Source organism: Hemitrygon akajei, chromosome 30, assembly GCF_048418815.1.
Source record: "Hemitrygon akajei chromosome 30, sHemAka1.3, whole genome shotgun sequence".
Classification (NCBI taxonomy): domain Eukaryota; kingdom Metazoa; phylum Chordata; class Chondrichthyes; order Myliobatiformes; family Dasyatidae; genus Hemitrygon; species Hemitrygon akajei.
In genome coordinates this window covers 30627678-30637468 of record NC_133153.1, presented here as the reverse complement: position 1 = coordinate 30637468, position 9791 = coordinate 30627678, and positions in this window count along the sequence as shown.

Sequence of the window (9791 nt, the reverse complement as noted above, 5' to 3'; positions counted from 1 at the left end):
TTTTCTTTTTTCTAGTCATATTTTGGCTTTTTTTCTTTTTCATGTGGGGGTGGGGGTTGGTCTGTTTTCCTTTTTAATTTTTCTCTTATCAATTTGTTGTAGTTTTTTTACTTGGGCTGTTCTTGAACTACAAATATGTCTACGATGTCGTCACTTCCGGGTCCGCTCTTTATTTTTGTTCCTCTTCCGGGTGCATGAGTTTATAACATGGTTAACCCTTTATATACCAAAGGGATGACTTTAGAAACATGGCTCAAACCATTAACTTTGTGTCTTGGAATACTAATGGATTAAACCATCCGATTAAACGAAAGAAGATTTTCAAAATATTCCGAAGACTTAATGCTCATATTATTTTTGTACAAGAAACTCATGTGAGGAAGGAGGACAAATATCGCTTTTTTAGGTCTTGGCGGGATCAACAGTATCATTCGAATTTGAATGCCAAAGTTAAGGGAGTTTCAATTTTTATTGACTCCTCTATTGCATTTGTTCAACATGATATCCTTTCGGATCCGAATGGTAGATTTTTGTTAATTACGGGTTTAGTCGGTAATAAAAAGGTTGCTATGGTTAATGTTTATGCCCCAAATGTGGATTGTCCTGATTTCTTTAAGTCCTTGTTTACTTCTTTACCTAATTTAAATGAATATAAGTTAATAATGGGTGGTGACTTTAATTGTTGTCTAATTCCTTTGATGGACAAATCTACATCTATTCAGACTCTACCCAATAAGTTGGCCACTTGTATTAACTCCTTTTTGACTGATAATGGAGTTTTTGACATTTGGAGATTTCATCATCCTAATGACAAAGAGTTTTCTTTTTTCTCACATGTTTATCACTCCTATTCGAGAATTGATTATTTTTTTATTGACTCTTGTTTTATTCCATCGGAAATTGGTTGTAATTATGATATTATAGCTATTTCCGACCATGCTCCATTAAAACTTTCTATTAATTTTACGGATACAGCTTTAAGTGCTAGACAATGGCGATTTGACTCTACCTTATTGCAAGAGCCGGACTTTATTAAATTTATGAAGGAACAGATCGATTTCTTCTTTTCAACTAATTCCACGGAGGATATCTCTTGCGGAATACTTTGGGACACTTTTAAAGCGTATATACGTGGACAGATTATCTCTTATTCTGCTGGTCTGAGAAAACGCATTAAGAAGGAAACTCTTTTATTGGTTGATAAAATTAAAGAGATTGACAAGAAATATTCGACTACTCCTAGCAAGGAGCTTTACAAACAAAGGGTTGAACTTCAAATGGAACATAGTTTATTACTTACATCTCCGATTGAAAATCAATTAATGAAAACCAGATCTGATTTTTATATACATAGTGATAAATCGGGAAAACTGTTAGCTAGTCAGCTGAAGAATGTTTCAGTTAAACGGCAAATCACTATGGTTCGTCAGCAGAACGGGGATTTGACAGTTAACCATGATGAGATAAATAAGTCTTTTCAAGACTTTTATACCTCCCTGTATCAATCTGAATTCCCTCAGGATCATAATACCATGTGTGATTTTCTTGGGAAATTGAATTTTCCAAAACTATCATCTGATGATCTTTCAGTAATAGATACTCCATTTACGGATGCGGAAATTAAAGGGGTCATTTCCTCAATGAATTCTGGGAAAGCACCAGGTCCAGATGGGTACACAGTAGAATTTTTTAGATGTTTTTCTGCTACTCTATCTCCTTGGCTATGCAAGGTTTTTGAAGAAGCAATTAGATTGGGGAATTTGCCTCAATCTTTTTATAGAGCTTCCATTTCCTTAATACTGAAGAAAGATAAAGACCCTACTGATTGTGCATCTTATAGACCAATATCTTTATTGAATGTGGATTCTAAGATTTTTTCCAAGTTACTGGCTTCCAGGCTGGAGAAGGTACTACCCCAAATTATTTCGGAAGACCAAACCGGTTTTATTAAAAATCGCTATTCTTTTTTTAATGTTAGGAGATTATTGAATATTGTTTATACTCCTTCACACAATACTTCAGAATGTGTTATTTCATTAGATGCGGAGAAAGCATTTGATAGAGTTGAATGGCCTTACTTATTTTATGTGCTGGAGAAGTTTAACTTCAGTCCGACCTTTATTTCTTGGATTAAACTGATATATCAAACTCCAGTAGCCTTGGTGTTTACTAATAATCAAAGATCTCCATTTTTTTGTTTATTTCGGGGCACTAGACAAGGTTGTCCTCTTAGTCCATTACTATTTAACATCGCTTTAGAACCTTTGGCAATTGCCATCAGAGAATCACAGGATATTTTGGGTATTAATCGTGGAACAGATATTCATAAGGTATCTTTATATGCAGATGATTTATTATTATTCATCTCTAATGCTGAGAAATCTATTCCAGCAGTCTTATCATTGTTGGCTCAATTTAGTGAGTTTTCTGGGTATAAGTTAAATCTTAATAAGAGTGAATTGTTTCCTTTGAATAGACAGGTCCCAAACTATGGTATTTTACTGTTTAAATTAGTTAAAGACTCTTTTACTTACTTAGGGATTAAAATTACAAAAAACCATAAAGAATTATTTAGGTTTAATTTTCTACCCTTAATTGATCAGATTAAAGGCTTGTTTACTAAGTGGTCACCATTATCTTTGTCTCTAATAGGTAGGATTAATGCTATTAAGATGGTTATTTTACCTAAATTTTTATATATTTTTCAAGTGGTACCAATTTTTATTCCGAAATCCTTTTTTACTATTGTTGATTCAAAAATTTCCTCATATATATGGCAGAATAAAAATCCCAGGTTAGGTAAAATATACTTACAGAAGACAAGGAAGGATGGTGGGTTGGCATTACCCAATTTCAGATTTTACTATTGGGCAGTTAATATTAGATATTTGATATGTTGGTTGAAAGAATGAGATGGTCCTTTTGGCCCTCATTGGGTGAGTTTGGAAACTAAATCGGTATCTGCTTATGCTCTGGGTTCTATTTTAGGGACATCTCTCCCTTTTGCTCTTTCTAAATTGCCGAATCGAATCGACAACCCGATAGTTAAATATACCTTACGTATATGGTTTCAATTTCGGAAATTTTTTGGGTTGACTCAATTCGTGTTAAATAGTCCTATTGTATCTAATTGTTTTTTCCACCCCTCAATTATAGATCAAGCTTTTTTGGCTTGGACAACTAAGGGATTATTAAGATTTTCTGACTTATTTTTGGACAACTGTTTCATGTCTTTTGAGCAATTAGCAAATAAATATAATTTGCCTAGATTTCATTTTTTTAGATACTTACAGGTTAGGCATTTTTTAAGTACGGTACTTCCTTCATTCCCAAATTTTGTGTCTTGAGATATTTTGGAGAGTTTGTTTGAATTAAACCCTTTTCAAAAAGGGCTTATATCAAAACTTTATAATATAATTATGAAGATACGTTCAGTGCCCTTTGATAAGACCAAAAATGATTGGGAAAGAGAGCTTAATCATTATTCCTATTGAGAATTGGGATAGAATTCTTCAATTAGTTAATACATCATCTATATGTGCCAAACATTCATTAATACAATTTAATGTTGTGCATAGGGCCCATATGTCTAAGGATAAATTAGTTCATTTTTATTCTCATATAAACCCTATTTGTGATAGATGTCAATCAGAAATCGCGTCTTTAACTCATATGTTTTGGTCATGTCTGATTTTGGAAAAATATTGGAAAGATATTTTTGATATTATTTCGGCGGTACTGAACATTGATTTACAACCCCATCCTATTACCGCAATTTTTGGTTTACCGATGATGGGCTCACTTCACTTATCTCCTTCCGCTTGTCGAATGATTGCTTTTCTCACTTTGATGGCTAGAAGATCTATTTTGTTGAATTGGAAGGAAATTAATCCTCCCACGGTATTTCATTGGCTTTCTCAAACTATGTTATGTCTAAATTTAGAAAAAATTAGAAGTGCTGTATTTGATACTTCTATTAAATTTGAAAAGATATGGAGACCATTTATTCAATATTTTCATATGATGTAATGGCCCTGTGCCAGGCTTATAGGTTTTTTCAGCTTTAATCGTATGTATGTTGAGAGGATCGGAGTTGACGACATTGATGTTTATGTATGCTTGTGAGATATTATGAACAGCCCTTTTTTTTTTCTTCTCTTTTTTTTCAGTTTTTTTTTAGTTTTTTCTTCCTTTTTTGTTTTTTTTTCTTAGATATTAGATTAGTAGATTAGTTAACTTTCATATATAGATTTATATATTTTTTCTCTTTTTTTATATTATATATTATGGAATATCTAGACTTACCTTGTTCATATATATACTATATGGTTTATGTTTTGGGAAAGCTTACTTATACTGTATTCATTGTTTATGTATTCCTTCATGTGTAATGGGAGTTTATAAGTTTGTAATCCATTATCAATATTTTAATTGGATTTTGTTCTTAATATTTTTAATACTAATAAAAAGATTAAAAGAGAGAGAAATAGACACATTATAATATAGACTTTGTGCTTTGATATACACAAAAGAATTGAAACTACCTGATCCGCATTTCACAGGGAAAACAGGGGATGTAAAAGAGTAAAGTGACTAGAGGTATAAGGGAAAACAAACTAATTCAGCTGACCTATGAATAAAAAAATATTCTTTTGAAATGTATTTAATTTTAATGATTCTTCATGTCGGTCAAATTATTTTTATCACTCATGAATCCTAGTGAAATTTTGGTCTAAAAATTATGCAAGAAATGTCAAAGTTCAGTGTCAAGTGTATCTTTGATGCTGATTGAAATACAGAATAAGTAGTTTTCAATGTGCAGGAAAAATGTATTTACGCATATCGTCTGCAGACAAGTGGGCAGCAATATCAAGCGATCTGAAGAGGAATGGTCTGAAGGTTCCCCAAACCTGTTGAGTCACTCAGATTCCATCAATGTATTGCATGCATTAACCTTAACATGTTTGCTCAACAACAATCTATCAATGTTCATCAACCAATTATCCCTCTAGACCAGGGGTTCCCAACCTTTTTGATGTTGTGAAACAATACCTTTAAACAGGGGGTCTGCGGAGCCCAGTTTGGAACCCAGCTCAAGACTAAGTAGCTTAAGTAACTTGAGTGGAAGGAGTTGCAAATATCCTAAACTTGTAACATGCAAAATGCCTACACTGGTATACCCCTCCCCCAATTTACATTCATTTGTATCTATACATCATTGTGATGTCAAGATTCAATTGAACACAGGCCTAGGTGATGCAAATTGTCCTTCTGTTTTATCCTATCACTCCTTAACTGTGGTTATATTTGCTCTAAGATGTGATGCCCCAAAATGTAGTCTGTCTAGAGCTTTTGCTTTGTTGGCCTGACATCTAATCTATTTTTATCATTTAATTATTTAGTGCTTTGTGTACAATCCCACAATAATTAGCATTTATATACACAGTAGCCACTCTATTAGGTATATCCTGCAATATTCCCTGCAATTTGTAATGACCAGTGTGCGCAAAAATCTTGTGCTGTGCAATTTTTTCTCAGTGACAACAACTTGTGTGCACGGAATAATTTCTTCAATAAAAAATATTAATAAGCCTATTCTAAGATATGCAGACAAATAATCATAAAGGCCATGTTGTCAACACCATCTGCAGCAGAAACCGCAAAAAGGAGTGTGATTGTGTGCGATCATGAAATATGCTTACAATCCTAACGATGTAGAGGGTGACAACCTTTTGTCTGCAGTTTAAGTTGCTTTGTCTGTTAGTAGCACACCGTACAGGTAACTTTGACCTCCTGTATCTAGTAAGTTGGTCATTGAATGCATGTTTGTGGTCTGCTGCTGCTGTAGCCCAAGGTTTGATGTGTATGCATTCGAGACGCACCTCTGCACACCACTGTTTTACTGCATAGTTATTTGAAATACCGTCACCTTCCTGTCAGCTTGAACCACTCTAGCCTTTCTCCGCTGACATTTCTCATTAACGAGATGTTTTCACCCACAAGACTGCCATTCACTGGTGTTTTTTTTTAAATTTCTCACAGCATTCTCTATAAAATCTAGAAACTGTTGTGCATGAAAACCCAAAGGGATGAGCAGTTTCTGAGATACTCGAACCACCCCATCTGGCATCATGGATAGTTTTCATGATGGATCGTACTGGATGCAAATACAGATTATAAGTATTCTTAGTATCATTTTCATCACATGTCCAGTTACCCAAGGGTCTGAAATATTGGTTATACCTGTGGATGGAAGTCATTGGATTAATATGGAGTTTCCAACAGGAAAACGGAAACAACATGGAAGCATTATCACAATGCTTGGTTACCCTTCATCTTGGCTAATGTAAGAATGTTTTGATCCCTATCAGGACCTCCTCACTCTTTCTTCCTACGTCATTGGTACTGATGTGTACCATGACATCTGGCTACTCACCCTCCCATTTCAAAATGCTGGGTATGCGATCAGAGACATCCCTGACCCTAGCACCCGGGAGGCAACAAATCATCCGGGAGTCTCTGTCGCGACCATAGAATCTCCTGTCTGTACCTCTAACTAGTTTCAGGGAGGTAGTTATGCCAAAGGAGGGGCGCACAGGTAATTGGGTTACCGTCAGGTGAGGGAAGGGGAAAGGGCAGGCAGAGCAGGGCTCCCCTGTGGCCATTCCCCTCAGCAACAAGTATACCAATTTGGATACTGTTGGGGGGGATGACTTACCTGGGACAAGCTGTGGCAGCCGGATCTCTGGCACTGAGTCTGGTTCTGCAGTGCAGAAGGGAAGGGGGAAGAAGAGGAGAGTGGTAGTGATATAGGACTCAATAGTTAGAGGTACAGACAGGAGATTCTATGGTCGTGACAGAGGCTCCCAGATGATTTGTTGCCTCCTGGGTGCTAGGGTCAGGGATATCTCAGTGTTGTTCAAATTCAAGAAAAACATGATAAACTTGTAAGGAATAAGGTGATGAAAAGATTTGTGGAACTGTCATTGAAGAGGTTGAATAATAGTTAGACACAATGGCATCATAATATCTTCCAAAAGTTAATGATGAATTTTTAATATAAATGTCATCAATGGCATCAAGATTTTAATATAGCAGTGTTTCAAAACAAAACACAGTTAAAACAATTTGAAAGTGCACACTTTGATTTCATACTTACAGATTCCTTTGACAAGGTTCAAAGTAAATTTTATTATCTGAGTACATATACTGTATGTCACCATATACAACCTACGGGCATACTCAATAAATCTATAGAATAATAACTATAACAGAATCGATACAACACCCAACTAGGGTGTTCAACCAGGGTGCAGAATACAAGAAACAGTGCAAACACAGAAAGAAGAAATAATATTAATAAATAAATGAGCAATAAATATTGAAAACATGAGATGAAGAGTCCTTGAAAGTGAATTTATAGGTTGTGGGAACATTTCAACGATGGGACAACTGAAGCTGAACCATTTGGTTCAAGAGCTTGATGGTTCGAGGATAGTAAATCTCCTGAACCAGGTAGTGAAAGTCCTGAGGCTCTTGAAACCTTCTTCCTGATGGCAGCAGTGAGAAGAGACCACGCCCTAGATGTTGGGGCTTTCCTGTTGCAACGTTTTGTGCAAATACGTTGCATGGTTGGGAGGAACTGGGTCAATATCAACTAATCTTTGTAGGATTTTCTGTTGAAGGGTACTGGTGTTTCCATACCAGGGTGTGATGCAGCCAGTCAATATACTCTCTACTGTGCATCTACAAAAGTTTTTTTAAAGTTTTAGATGTCATGCTGAATCCCCACAAACTCCTAAGAGCATAGAGGTGCTGTTGTGCTTTCTTAATGTGATGGGCCCAGGACAGATCCTCTGAAATAATAACACCTAGGAATTAAAAGTTGCTAACCCTCTCTAGCTCTAATCCTCTGATGAGACTTGACTCCTGGACTTCTGGTTTTCTTCTTCGGAAGTCCATAATCAATTTCTTGGTCTTGCTAACATTGTGTAGGAGATTTCTTTGCTCATTCTCCAAATCTGTCTAAGTCCTTCTGTAGCCTCTCTACTTCCTCAAAGCTAACTGTCCCTCTACATATCTTTGTATTACCTGCAAACTTTGCAACAAAGCCATCAATTCCATCATCAAAATCATTGACATGTAATGTAAAAAGAATTGGTCCCATTACAGACCACTGTGGAACACCACTAGTCACTGACAGCAAACTAGAAAAGGCTCTCTGTTTCCCACTCTTTGCTTCCTGCTAATCAGCCACTGTTTTATCCATGCTAGAATCATTTCTATAATACGACGGTGCTATCAGCAGCAGGTGCAGGCCACAGCGATGAGGATTCTCGCAGGTAGGTGACACTTGTTTAAAACGATAGTTTCACCTCCATTCAAGGCCCCTTCCAGATGAAGCAACGCTTCACCTGCAAGTCTGTTGGGATTAACGACTATATCCGGTGCTCCCTGTGCGGTCTCCTCTATATCAATGAGACCCAATGTAGATTGGGGAACCACTTTGTTGAGAACTTTTGCTTCATCTGCAACAAGCAGGATTTGCTGATGACCAACTATCTTAATTCAGATTCCCATTCCCATTTGTACATGTCTGTCCGTGGGCCACCTCTACTGCAAGAACAGGCCATTTTCCAGTTGGAGGAGCAACACCTCATATTCTGTTTGGGTAGATTCCATGAACATCGATTTCTTCCTTCTCTCCCTACTCTTTTTCTGTTCCCTGTTCTAGCTACTCTCTTACCCCTTCTGTTCTCCCTCTAGTTTCCCTCCTCCTTCATCTTCTACCATGGTCTACTGTCCTCTGTTATTGGAACACTTCTTCTTCAGCCTTTTAACTCTTCAACCTATCACTGTTCTACCTTCATCCCACCTTCCTTAGCCTCAACTTCTCATTCTGTCTTTTAGCCCCTTCTTTTCCAGTCCTGATAACGAGTCTTGCCAGAAACATTGACTCTTTATTCCCCTTCACAGATGCTATCTGACGTGAGTGTTACTTAGCTCTATCAGTCCATTATTATTCAAATGCAAAATTGCCATGGTGAAAATAACATAATAAAAGATTGATCCTCCAAGTTCCTAAATTATGGCCTGGAATAATGGGCCGCGACTTTCATCAACAGTACAAGGTGTAGTCAAAACATAATTGGTTGAGAAAATTAGCTCATGCACACTTCAAAAGCAAAACCTTGCTTAACCAGTTTGAAAATGTGAAGCTGGACTATACAAGCCTGCTTTTGGAGCCCGTTGAAGTTCACATTTCACAGACCTCATTTGCATTCTACGAGAAACAGACTGAACTTCAAGCACGTCACACACTTGCATTTGAGGCACCAGAATGATTTAACTCATGACTGCTCGCTGCAGCTTTTTTCTCAGGAATGACAACCATTTATTCAAGATTTTCAAAGTAAATTTATTACCTAGTTAGTTACTATATATAACCTTGAGATTCATTCTCAAATTCAGATTCAAATTCATTTATTAATTGCATGTATATCGAAACATATGGTGAGATGTGTTGTTTGCACTGACAACCAACAGAACCTAAGGCTGTGCTGGGGGCAGCCCGCAAGTGTTGCCACTGATGCACCATCAATAACTCTCGGGAACGTGAGGTGAGGTAGGCTTTTATTAGCTGGAAGAGAGCACTATCAGCAGCAAGAGACCATCACACAACATCCTGGAGACTGAGGGAGGAGCAGTGCATCCAATCGCCTTTATACAGGGGTCTGTGGGAGGAGCCACAGGAGCAGTTAGCAGGGCGGGCATGTCCAGACAGGCATATG